Genomic DNA, 11,447 nt, shown 5'->3' with positions numbered 1-11,447 from the left:
CAAGCTGTCTCACCCTCGGGCTGTCTCACCCCCGGGCCGTCTCACCCCCGGGCAGTTTCACCCTCAAGCTGTCTCACCCTCAAGATGTCTCACCCCCGGGCCGTCTCACCCTCGAGCCGTCTCACCCTCAAGCTGTCTCACCCTCAAGATGTCTCACCCCCGGGCCGTCTCACCCTCGAGCCGTCTCACCCTCAAGCTGTCTCACCCTCAAGCTGTCTCACCCCCGGGCCGTCTCACCCTCGAGCCGTCTCACCCTCAAGCTGTCTCACCCTCAAGCTGTCTCACCCCCGGGCCCTCTCACCCTCGGTTCTGATGAGCCCACCAGGGAGGGAGAGATCCATATCATGACCCAGAACATGGTGATTACAAATGATTTAATCTTCTCTTATGTAACGAGTGGTGAATACCGAGACTACTAAGTCTGTTAACTTGGCATTTTACCACCAGTCTTTTTCTAAATCATGAATTAAACTTTTGCTCAATAGAAAAATGTTCATCTAGCATTCATAATAATAATGTGTTCATTTAGGAGGGGGGGGAATTCGAACCTGTAACTCCTTGATGCAGACAAATTCTCTACCACAGAGAAACACCCGCGTCCATGTGACAGGGAACTGTGTTTGTGTGTCTACAAAGTCGAGCTGTACCAGGCAAGCAGGTGCCTGGGAACGCTTGTCGCAAATCAGACACACACTAAACACCTTCACATACTGGATTATGAACAAAAACATGAATCATGCTATAGAGATGCAGGGAAACTGGGGACCATAACAAGTGAGGGTTTGTAAGGCAGTGTCTATTCTAGACTCAGAGAGATGACATGTTTACAGACAGGACAGTAGTACACATTGATAACCTTTAAAACTGACATACCTCTGAGAACATAAGTGTTTAACATCAGGACACTTCAAATGAACCATTTCCTTATATCAGTTTGTGATCCACATTTCACTCAAGACTATGTTTATATTTTGAACATTTCAACCTTCACAGCTTTCGTTGTGAGACAAATCTAAAAACTTTCCTACGCCATTAGTTAAATTTACTAACTTGTGCTCAATTGTCATTGAACAATCTAATGCAGGAATGATGGGGAGAAAGAACCAGAATGTATTTTTCTGAAACTTTTAAAGAACAGATCAGAGGTAAATTGACAAATGTCCTGAACTTCTCTCCTTCGGTCTTATCTATTCTATTCTACATGTATTTTACTAAACTAATTCCCTTTTCTCATCCTTATGCCCACCGTTTGGTTAAAAACGAAAGCTTTGTTTGATAAATATTTTACATAGTTAATCAATAAAAAACAATATTACAATGTACAATATGTCTGTTCAATAAAAAAAAAAGATAATTATGTATGATATGTTGAGAACGATGAAAGGAATTGGATTTTCAAAGAAATCCACGATCAGAAATGTTCCTGTTTTGCGAAAAAGGTCATTTCTAGCTCCATAGCTAATTACAACTATCATCTGACTTAAATTTGAGTTTGTTTCCCCAGTACAGATTCCAAACCAAACAAGCCCAAGTGACAGAGCAAAGGAGCAAAGATATTCCAGTACACACCAGCAATGACAGAGTACAAATACCCCACAAATACCCCAAGCTGGGGTCACACAGCTCACAGACAAACAGGCCAATCTCATCTGGGTCAACTCTACACTGTTCTCAAGACACAGGACAAGACTTGGGTCAGATTTCAAGACCATAGTTCATTTTCCTCCACATAAGTTTGTTTAAACTTACATGGCAATAAAAACTAATTCTGATAAGGGCCAAACGCACAAGTATCAATAATAATCAATGATGTCTGCACATCACCGGTCAATAATAATAAAAAGAAATAATAACAGCAATAAATAACTTCATGTGTTTATGTTCATTCTGTATTTAGGTTGGCTTAGATTACATGAATTCAACTGCTTGTAAATACGTTAAAGAAGCTATATACTAAGAATTTAATTAAAGAAACTACCCAGTACACTACTGCTTATGTATCTAATCTAACGATCTACACTAATTGTTGGAAAAGCTTGACTCCTGTCTGCAGACTTGACCTGGACGCAGAGCCTAGCGCTGGAGCCGATCAGCAGCATTCTGCAGTAACCAAGCAACCGTATCAGTCTAGAGTGAATACTCACATGACCAGCAATATTGAAAATAGGATACGAGTTATTGTATTGTAATCATAAGACTGACTGTATAAATGTGCAGGAGGAACTTAGGACCACGCTGCCCTCTTGACGCTGTTCTCTGGTCAGGGCAGCCGTCCTGCTCTATAAGGGACATGGTAACAGAACACCAGTAATCCTGATCCTAGATCTGATCTTAAGGACGACTAGGAGCCTGGCGTCAGTATGTTTCTATGAGAGGATACGCTGGGGTTGGTTGCACTTCCAACATCAAGGATGTTTCCAGCAGGTCGTTTCTCTCTGTAGTGTCTGATGTGTCGGACGACTTGCACACACAGATCAGGACATGGTTGGAAAGTTTGGTTTCAAATTCAGTGAGAGAGCAGAAAATTCTGAAATTCAAGTTAATTTTCTCTCTCTCAAGCGTACAGTATATTAAAATAGAGATACGTTTTCTCTCACCGTAGCGGAGTCAACGAATGATTGACTCACAGAAACACACACACTGCCACCGGTCTGAACACTGTGACCGGTGTGTACCTGTAGACTGGCAGAATGTCACCTCACACATGCAGTCACAGGGTCTTTAACCCTTTGAGGGAAACGGAGCCAATGTAACTATGATTTTCCATTCTGGCAGCCCTATGTGTAATCAGGTAGAATGTACAAATGCTGACCCTTCTCCTCATAGAGTTAAACATGGCTTTACATTGATTGACATTTAGTCATTTTAGCAGACGCTCTTATCCAGAGCGACTTGGTTGAGCTGCAATGAGGTGTGGCAGCCATTTAGTTTCTGCCATTTAAGCACGATACAGCATCATGAGACTAGCACACGGCTATGTTGATATAAATGACGTTTCTGCACCGGTTTCTGGGAGCTGATGTCTCCCCAGAGATGCAAGCTCCTACACTAGTGTACGTAACTGTCAGTCAGGCGGAACTCCAGCCTGATCAGTCCTGATTCTCCTCCCCTCCAGAAGAGAAATCTTGCTTTTGTGTGTGTGTGTGTGTGTCTCTCCTTCACCTGTCATTCAGTGCTGTTAAGGCTTCAGGAGGGCAGGGTATTTGTGTTTCAGTGTGTGTGTGTGTGTGTGTGTGTGTATGTGTGTGTCACTCCGTGTTGTTAAGGGTGTAGGGTGGGGGAGGCCCGAGGCTGTTCTCTGAGGTGGGGGTGGGGGTCCCCGGGGGGTCGGAGGACGGCGTAGGGGAGGCCGGGGGGTCTTCTGAATCGGAGTTCTCTAACGAGAGGTCGTCAACCAACGCTCGCCGTCCTGAACGCATCGCCAAGGGCAACGGAGCACGCCTGGATGGAGGGAGCAGGACAGGATGCAGAGAGAGAGAGAGAGAGAGAGAGAGAGAGAGAGAGAGAGAGAGAGAGAGGGAGAGAGAGAGAGAGGGAGAGAGAGAGAGAGAGAGAGAGAGAGAGAGAGAGAGAGAGAGAGAGAGAGAGAGAGAGAGAGAGAGAGAGAGAGGAAGTGAGAGAGAATCTAAAATCTCGTATGTCAATATTACCCTCTCTTTACTATATTTTCCAGGGAGAGTAATACTTTCTAGCAGGGGTTTTCAAATCGACAGTTAGTAACTAGATTCCTATAAACATAGTTTACTAACTAACTGTCCAAACTAAGACTGATTGATCACATAAATCACACACACATTAAAATGCAGTACCAAGGTTAAATCATGCCAAACACTAGTCTGATGGTCCAGATTTCAACACAGCTCTCTTCCAGACAGCATGATTGAGATGAAGAGTCTCTAAAGTGACCTTAAAGACACACAGAAACACACAGGGCGACCTACTTATCTGGCTTCCATTCGGGGATGCTGATTGGAGGTGTGCAGACAGACAGATGGACAGTGTGTGAGGGTTAGATGACGGACGGACGGAATAACAACAGAAAAAACAAAAAACAGACATGATAACGGAAATCGAAACACGATTTGTCGAACATGTCAGCACTCTGAATGGTACTCTCAAATCTCTCCATCTCTCTCACTCTCACACACACACACACACACACACAGCTGCGGGGTGTACCTGAGCTGGCTGCGCAGAGCGGTGATCTCCCGGGTCATGCTCTGGCCGCTGTCTGTCATCTCCTCCAGCTCCCGCTGCAGCTTCCTCCTCTGGGCGTTGGAGCGCGAGTTCTCCTCCTCCACCTCCTCCAGCTGTCTCTTCAGCTGCCGCAGACGACCCAGGGACTTGTCCAACTGACGGGAGGAGGGTGGGGACGGGAGGTGTGGGTGTGGAGGGTGGAGTGATAGTGGAGGAGGAGGGAGGGTGGGGTGGATGAGTGTGTGTGGGGGGGGGGGTGAGGGCAGGAGAGAGCAGGGCGGAGATGGAAAGAGAGGGGTGGATTAAGATCAGAACAGGGGGTGTAACAGGGATCAGGAGGATTAAATGATTTTAGAGGACTTCTGGTTTTGGGATCCCAACCCCTCATCCTCTCCCAAAAATGAGAGATTATTCTGGGAGAGGAACATAACCCCTACCTTGCCCCCAAACAGATGCCTGAGTTGGATTAGAATTAGGCTGGATGGAGCACACAGCAAAAAGCTCTCATATTTGGGATGATAACTTCATCTCGACCCCTACTGTGCTCCAGAGCTTAGCCATACAACACCAACTCTGTGGTTGCCAACGCACACAGGTCTGTGTGGTCCTGTCTGGTTCTTTACTGGTCTGTACTGGGGATAAAGGCTGTCTCTAATTGTTTAAGCTCAGAGGTGGTTGAGTGTTCTGCGCTGCCCCCTGCTGGCAGAGCCAGGCGTGTGCCGTGGAGGGTGTACCTGTTCTCTGTACTGGTCTGCATGTCTCCTCTCGTCATCCGCCTGCATCATCACCTCTTTCAGCTTCTTCTCCGTCTTGCGCACCAGCTTGTTGGCTATAGCTCTCTCCCTGCAGGGGGAAGGGGGAAGCTCAGACACACAGAGAGACACTGAAGAAGAAGAGAGGAGGTGTGGAAGCTGGACGTGTGTGTGTGTGTGTGTAGACATGTGTCTCTCACTGTCTCTCCTGCTCCAGCTGCTCTTCCATGGTGTCTATCTTGGCCTCCAGGGCGGCGACACTGAGCCTGTGCTTGCCCCTCACAGCCCCCTCCATCTCCCCCAGACGAGACTTCAGGTCCTTGTTCTGCTTCTCCAGCTGCTCCCGGGCCCCCCTCGGCCTTCTGGGTCAGCGTGCGCTCGCCCTGCAGCTGCACCGTCATGGTCTCCACCTGCAGGGCGGACCCAAGCGTTTCTGAGCGTGTGTGTGCATGTGTAGGTGTGATACACCTGTGTCTTTGCTGTGTGGTGTGTGTGTGTTGTGTGGTGTGTGTGTACCTGCAGTGTAGTGTGTATGGTGTGTGTGTGTATTGTGTGTGTGTACCTGCTGTGTGCTGTGTGTGTGTTGTGTGTGTGTACCTGCAGTGTGGTCTTCCTGTGCCTCTCAGCGATGAGCTCAGCGTTCCCCTGCTCCTCCTCCAGCTCCTCCTCCAGCTGGGTGATCCGGGCCTCCAGCCTCCTCTTCTCATCAGACAGGGCAGTCCTGAAATCACACGCATGCGCAGAACAGACATGGTGAGACAGGGCTCCAAATGAACTATTTCACTTGGTAGCACCCGCCGAAAATGCTTTTCAGCTCTTGAAATTGTGCGCAGCTTAGTTAGATTTCTGTTACGTGAATTCTGAAAATGGGAGATATCTCAGTGAGGCCGACCTGTGATCGGTCGTTGAAAAACCATACTATCTGAGTTTAGGGCTAAGAGTATCACTTGTGTGCATATAGCCAATCAGTCAGCCTTTTTGGTTTTCAAACCGGTCGAACCATAACTATTATTTGCACGTTATATGAAATGCTTCCAAATATATGTTGAGGTCGCACAGATATGATTTCGCCCTGTGAGACACAAACAACACACACAGACAAAACAGACACACACTCCAAGTTGTGGAAATACTGACTTTCCAGCGGAGTTGTTGACGATCTCGTCGGCCATCTCGTCTCTCTCCCTGCTGGGCCTGCCTCCGTAGCCGCTCAGAAACAGACATGTCCTACACACAGAGCAGAGATCACAAAAGAACACACATCCTTAAAGTAGAAGTAAATACAAAAAAATTTAAATATTGGTTGAAGTGCTGACTACACTTTTTCACTCAAGTTAGAGGATATGTTTTTTTTTTTTTTCAACCTTTCAAAAACAAATGATTTTCTAAACTTTTCTTTCACACACATTACCCAATTATTATAATTTTTTTTCATTAGAAACTTTTTTCGATTTCTTTTTTTGTCAACCTCATCCACAGAAACTGTGAGATTCTTGTGTGTGTAATACAAACAGCTTCTAAACACAGCAACTCAGCCACACACACCACACAACCAACACCACTCACACAACACACATACACACAAACCTCTGTGAGTTGCAGAAGCTCGGCCTCAGTGTCTGCAAACGCTTCTCGCTGTCTTTTGATTGGGCGATGATTTCGTCGCGACCTAGCTTCGTCTCGTCCAGCTCCCGGACAAGTTCTTTCACCTGAGCCTGAGACAACAAGCAAGTGTTCTTGACATCCTTCCCCCAAACTGTAGGGTAACTAATAACTAAACAAACCCTGATTTTCTTTCTTTACCTGCATTCGACGCAGGCTGCCTAAGCCCCTCCTCCCTGCCGCGATTGGCTGTCTCCACATGGGCTTTCCGCCTCCTGAAGCTCCGCCTCAGCTAGCTTCTTGACGGACATGGCCTGAGAGCGCTGGCTCCTCTCCTCCTCCAGCAAGGTCTCCAGCTCTCTCACCTGGGAGAGGGGGAGGAGGGGGAGGAGGGGGGGATGGGAGAGGAGGGGGAGGGAGGATGAGAGGGAGAGGAGGATGAGAGGGAGAGGAGGAGGAATGAGGGGGGAGGAGGGGAGAGGAGGGGGGGAGGGGAGAGGGGGAGGAGGATGAGAGGGGGAGGAGGGAGGAGGATGAGAGGGGAGGAGGATGAGGGAGGGAGGAGGATGAGAGGGGGAGGAGGATGGAGGGGGGGAGGGAGGATGAGAGGGGGAGTAGGATGAGAGGGGGAGGAGGATGAGAGGGGGAGGAGGATGAGGGAGGGAGGAGAATGAGAGGGGGAGGAGGGAGAGGAGGGGGGGAGGGGAGAGGAGGGGGAGGAGGGGGAGGGAGGATGAGGAAGAGAAGGATGAGAGGGGAGGAGGATGAGAGAGGGAGGAGAATGAGAGGGGGGAGGAGGGAGAGGAGGGGGGGGAGGGGGAGAGGAGGGGGGAGGAGGGGGAGGGAGGATGAGAGGGGGAGGGAGGATGAGAGGAGGGAGGAGGATGAAGAGGGAGAGGAGAGGGGAGAAGAGGAGACAGTTACATGACTTAAACTGTACAACTAAACGCTCGTGAGATCTTATTTTAAAATCAAAATTCCGCCGTTTATCTTCCTGTCTGCTGCCACACCTGTTTGCTGAGGCCCCGCCTCTTCTCCTCTCCCTTCTCCTCCTTGGTGCTGATCTCTCTCTCAAACTGAGCCCTGAGGGCCTGCAGGGTGACCTCAAGCCTCAGCCTCGAGTTCTCGGCCTCCCCCAGCTCCTCCTCCAGCTCCTGGGTCTGGACGCGCAGAGACTGGGCCTCCGTCTCCAGGGCCCGGCGGGGAACGCTCCAACTCGTGCACCTGATGCAAAGGAGAGGATGAAAACTGATTAAGAATATCAGAGGGAGGGATGGAAAGAGACAGACAGAGAGACAGACAGAGACAGACAGACAGGCAGGCAGGCAGGCAGACAGAAGCAGTCGTACGTTCTTCCCCACGTCGTCTTGCTGGTTGACCAGCTGCTCCATGTCCAGACGTAGCTGCTTATTGGCTCTCTCTAGCTCCTCCCTCTGGTCCTGAGCCTCCTACAGACAACCAATGGATGAAAAGAAAGTTTCAAAATACAAGATACTTACAAGCAGGGACATTAACTCAGCCCCTCTGATGAACCCTGTGTACTGTGTAACACACCTCTAACCAGGCATGCTCTCCAGGCTGTACTGTACCTGCAGTGCTCGTGCCAGGGCGAGGGAGCGGGTCTCCTTGTCCCGGCTGTCTGCCTCGGCCCGGTCTCTCTCCTCCGCCAGCCTGGCGCTCACAGCCTTCTCCTCCGCCAGGCACTGAGGGGCAGAGGTGGGAGGGGGGCAAAGGTCAAGGTCAAATCTCTCAGCATGGAAGTGCTTAGCAGAGAGACCGTGGAGGAGATTCGACGTGGTCTTGTGACGCCCCCCCTCCCCTCCTGTGGGGGGCACAGTTTCAGAGCTTGAGTGTCTCTCCCCCCCCCCCCCCACCCCCCCCTTGTGACTTTTTTAACCTTTGAACTCTACCTGGTCGAACTTCTTCTGCCTCTTCTCCAGAGCGCTGCAGTTCTGCCTCTCTCTCTGCAGCGCCAGCGTCATGTCCTCGATCTCCTCCCTCAGACGCTCCCTCTGCCTCTCCAGACGCTCCTTCTCCCTCCTCCTTCTGCCGCTCCCCGCTGCACGCCGCTGTCCAGCTCCCGCTGCAGCTTCCTGCGTGCCTCCTCCCCCGCCTCCACCGCCTGCGCTCACCTCCTCCGACTGCTTACGAAGCTCCCGCCAGCTGGAAGGGGGGGGGGGGGAGGCTAGTTAGTTAGCGAGTTAGCTATCTTGCTAGTCTTGCTAGTTAGCAAGGTAGCTAGTTAGCTAGCGATTTGGGCTAGCTTGAAGCCGCTCTACCTGCTGAGTGAGAGTCTGGATCTGACGAGTCAGCTCCTTGGCTCTCTCCTCCTCCTCCTCCACCCCGCTCCATCAGGCCGTTCCTCTCCTCCTCCAGCGCCCGCACCCGCGAGCCCAGCGCCAGCTTCTGACGGGTCTCATCCTGTAGCAGCTCCTGAGGTGAGGAAGATGAGGGCATGAGGAGAGGACGGCATGAGGAGAGGAGGGGGGTTGTGTGTGTGTACGTGTGTGTGTGTGTGTGTGTGTGTTACCTGCGCGTCGTGCAGCTGGGTCTCCAGGGTGCTGACCTCCTTGCCGAGGCGGAGGGACTTGGAGTCAGAGGAGGTCAGAGAGCTGGAGATGGACTCAATCTCAGACTGCAAGACAGAGAGAAGGAGTCATTCACATTATCGCTATAAAAACCCCCCTTTTGATTCAAGTCACACTGTTCACTGAGGCATACTCTGACCTCCCTCCCTCTCCTCACCTGTAGTTTGTGCAGGCGCTCCTCCCCTCTCCTCCCTCTCCCTGTCGGCCTGGGCCAGGCGTGCGGTCAGCTCCTGCAGCTGGCCCTCGGCCCTCTTGCGGCCCCTCTCGCTCTCCAGGCGGCCCCCCTGCAGGGCCTTGAGCTCGGACGACAGGTTCAGCCTCTCCTCCTCCAGCACCGTCTTGGCCTTCTCCAGGGACTGGCGTGCCTGGAGGACACACAGCAGCACTCAGCAAACCCACAACTGTGTGTGTGTGTGTGTACACACCTGGGAGTGAGTGTGTACTTACAGTGTGTGTGTGTGTGTTTGAGAGCGTATTCACTGAATGTGTGCGTTGTGTGGGTACACACAGGTGTGCGAGCCCTGAAAGTGTGTGTGTGAGAGAGACTAAATGCTGTGTGTGGGTGTGAGAGTGGTTGTGTTGCTGTGTGTCTCACCCTCTTGCTGTTGTCCAGCTGCTCCTGCAGGTTGTCTATGGCATTACAGTGTTTGACCCTGAGATCAGACAGCTGCACCTCGTGACGCCTCGTCTCCTCCTCCACACACCTCTGCAGCTCTCCAAGCTCCGCCTCCCTGCGAGATCTACACACACACACACACATTTAATCATTTAGCAGACGCTCTTATCCAGAGCGACTTAAAGTAAGTACAGGGACATTCCCCAGAGGCGAGTAGGGTGAAGTGCTTTGCCCAAGGACACAGCGGTCATTTTTTCACGGCCCGGAATCGAACCGGCAACCTTCTGAGTAATAGCCCGATTCCCTAACCGCTCAGCCATCTGACACACACACCACACACACACCACACACACACACAGGCTTAGTACGGCTCTGAAGCTACACAGGAACTGCCTGTCATGTGACAGTACGTAACACACACACACACACCTGAGCTCCTGCTGTGCGGCGGTGGTGTCCAGCGTGTCCTCCAGCTCCGTCCTGAGAGCCTCTAGCTCCCTCCCCCAGGTCCCGTCTCTGTTTCTCCGCCCGCTCTCTCATCCCTCGCTCGTTCTCCACCTCCTCCTTCAGCTCCGACACCTGAGACATGGCCTCCCGCAGCGCCCTCTGGGCCTCCGCACGCCGAGCGCCCCTCCTCCTCCAGCCTGGAGGGGGGCGGGAGGGAGGGCGAGACACGGGGGGAAAACGAGAGGGAGAGGAGACAGGGGGGGGAAGGGAGAGGGAGACAGGGGGGGAAGGGAGAGGGAGAGGACACAGGGGGGGAAGGGGAGAGGGAGAGGAGACAGGGGGGGAAGGGAGAGGGAGAGGAGACAGGGGGGGAAGGGGAGAGGGAGAGGAGACAGGGGGGGAAGGGAGAGGGAGAGGAGACAGGGGGGGAAGGGGAGAGGGAGAGGAGACAGGGGGGGAAGGGAGAGGGAGAGGAGACAGGGGGGGGAAGGGAGAGGGAGAGGGAGACAGGGGGGGAAGGGAGAGGGAGAGGAGACGGGGGGGAAGGGGAGAGGGAGACGGGGGGGGAAAGGGAGAGGACGTTCACATGAACACATCACTCTTGTTGTTATGTAGTGGATCAGTCCATGTTCTCCTGTCAAAATCATGCAGTGTGTGTGAGAGGGGACGGTTTGAGCTTGTGTGTGTGTGTGTGTGTGTGTTTATCTTTATTTTTACCTTTATTTTACCAGGAGAGTCCCATTGAGATTAAAAATCTATTTTTCAAGGGACACCTGGCAACTATCCGCATGTGCTTGTGTGTGTGTGTATGAGAGAGTGTGTGTGTGTTTATCGACATCTGCCTGTGTGTGTGAGAGAGTGTGTTTAACTGCTTGTGTGTGTGTGTGTGTGTCTCACCGGCCCTGCAGAGTGGTGATCTCCTTCTCCCTTCTGGGCCAGACTCCCCCCTCAGCTCTGCGGCCAGCAGGCCCCAGGTCAGAGAGCTGCTCCTGGGCCTCCTGAGCCTCCCCCTCCCATCCTCCTCCTCCACTTCTCCTGCTCCAGCCGGCCCTGCTCTTCCCGCTTCAGACGCTCTGCGGGGGGCAGGCGGACAGGCGTTACAACCACGCAGAGACACACCGGGTCAGGTCGGGGTGGAGGGGTGGAGATGGTTTTGAGGTGAGGCGGTGTTGATATGGTGTTGGGGTGGTTGTGTTGAGAAGGTGTTAGATGGTGTTGAGGTGGTTTTAGATGGTGTTGGGGTGG

The 11,447-nt window shown here is 51.9% G+C and overlaps 1 pseudogene; it reads right to left on the bottom strand.

Moving 5' to 3' along the window:
- Positions 1-2,621: 2,621 nt before the first annotated feature.
- Positions 2,622-11,447, bottom strand: part of LOC136943858 (myosin-10-like) — a 17,877-nt pseudogene continuing 9,051 nt past the window's right edge.

The sequence above is a fragment of the Osmerus mordax genome, chromosome 6 (genome assembly GCF_038355195.1).
Source record: "Osmerus mordax isolate fOsmMor3 chromosome 6, fOsmMor3.pri, whole genome shotgun sequence".
Taxonomy (NCBI): domain Eukaryota; kingdom Metazoa; phylum Chordata; class Actinopteri; order Osmeriformes; family Osmeridae; genus Osmerus; species Osmerus mordax.
This window is presented reverse-complemented; position numbering and strand designations above follow the sequence as displayed.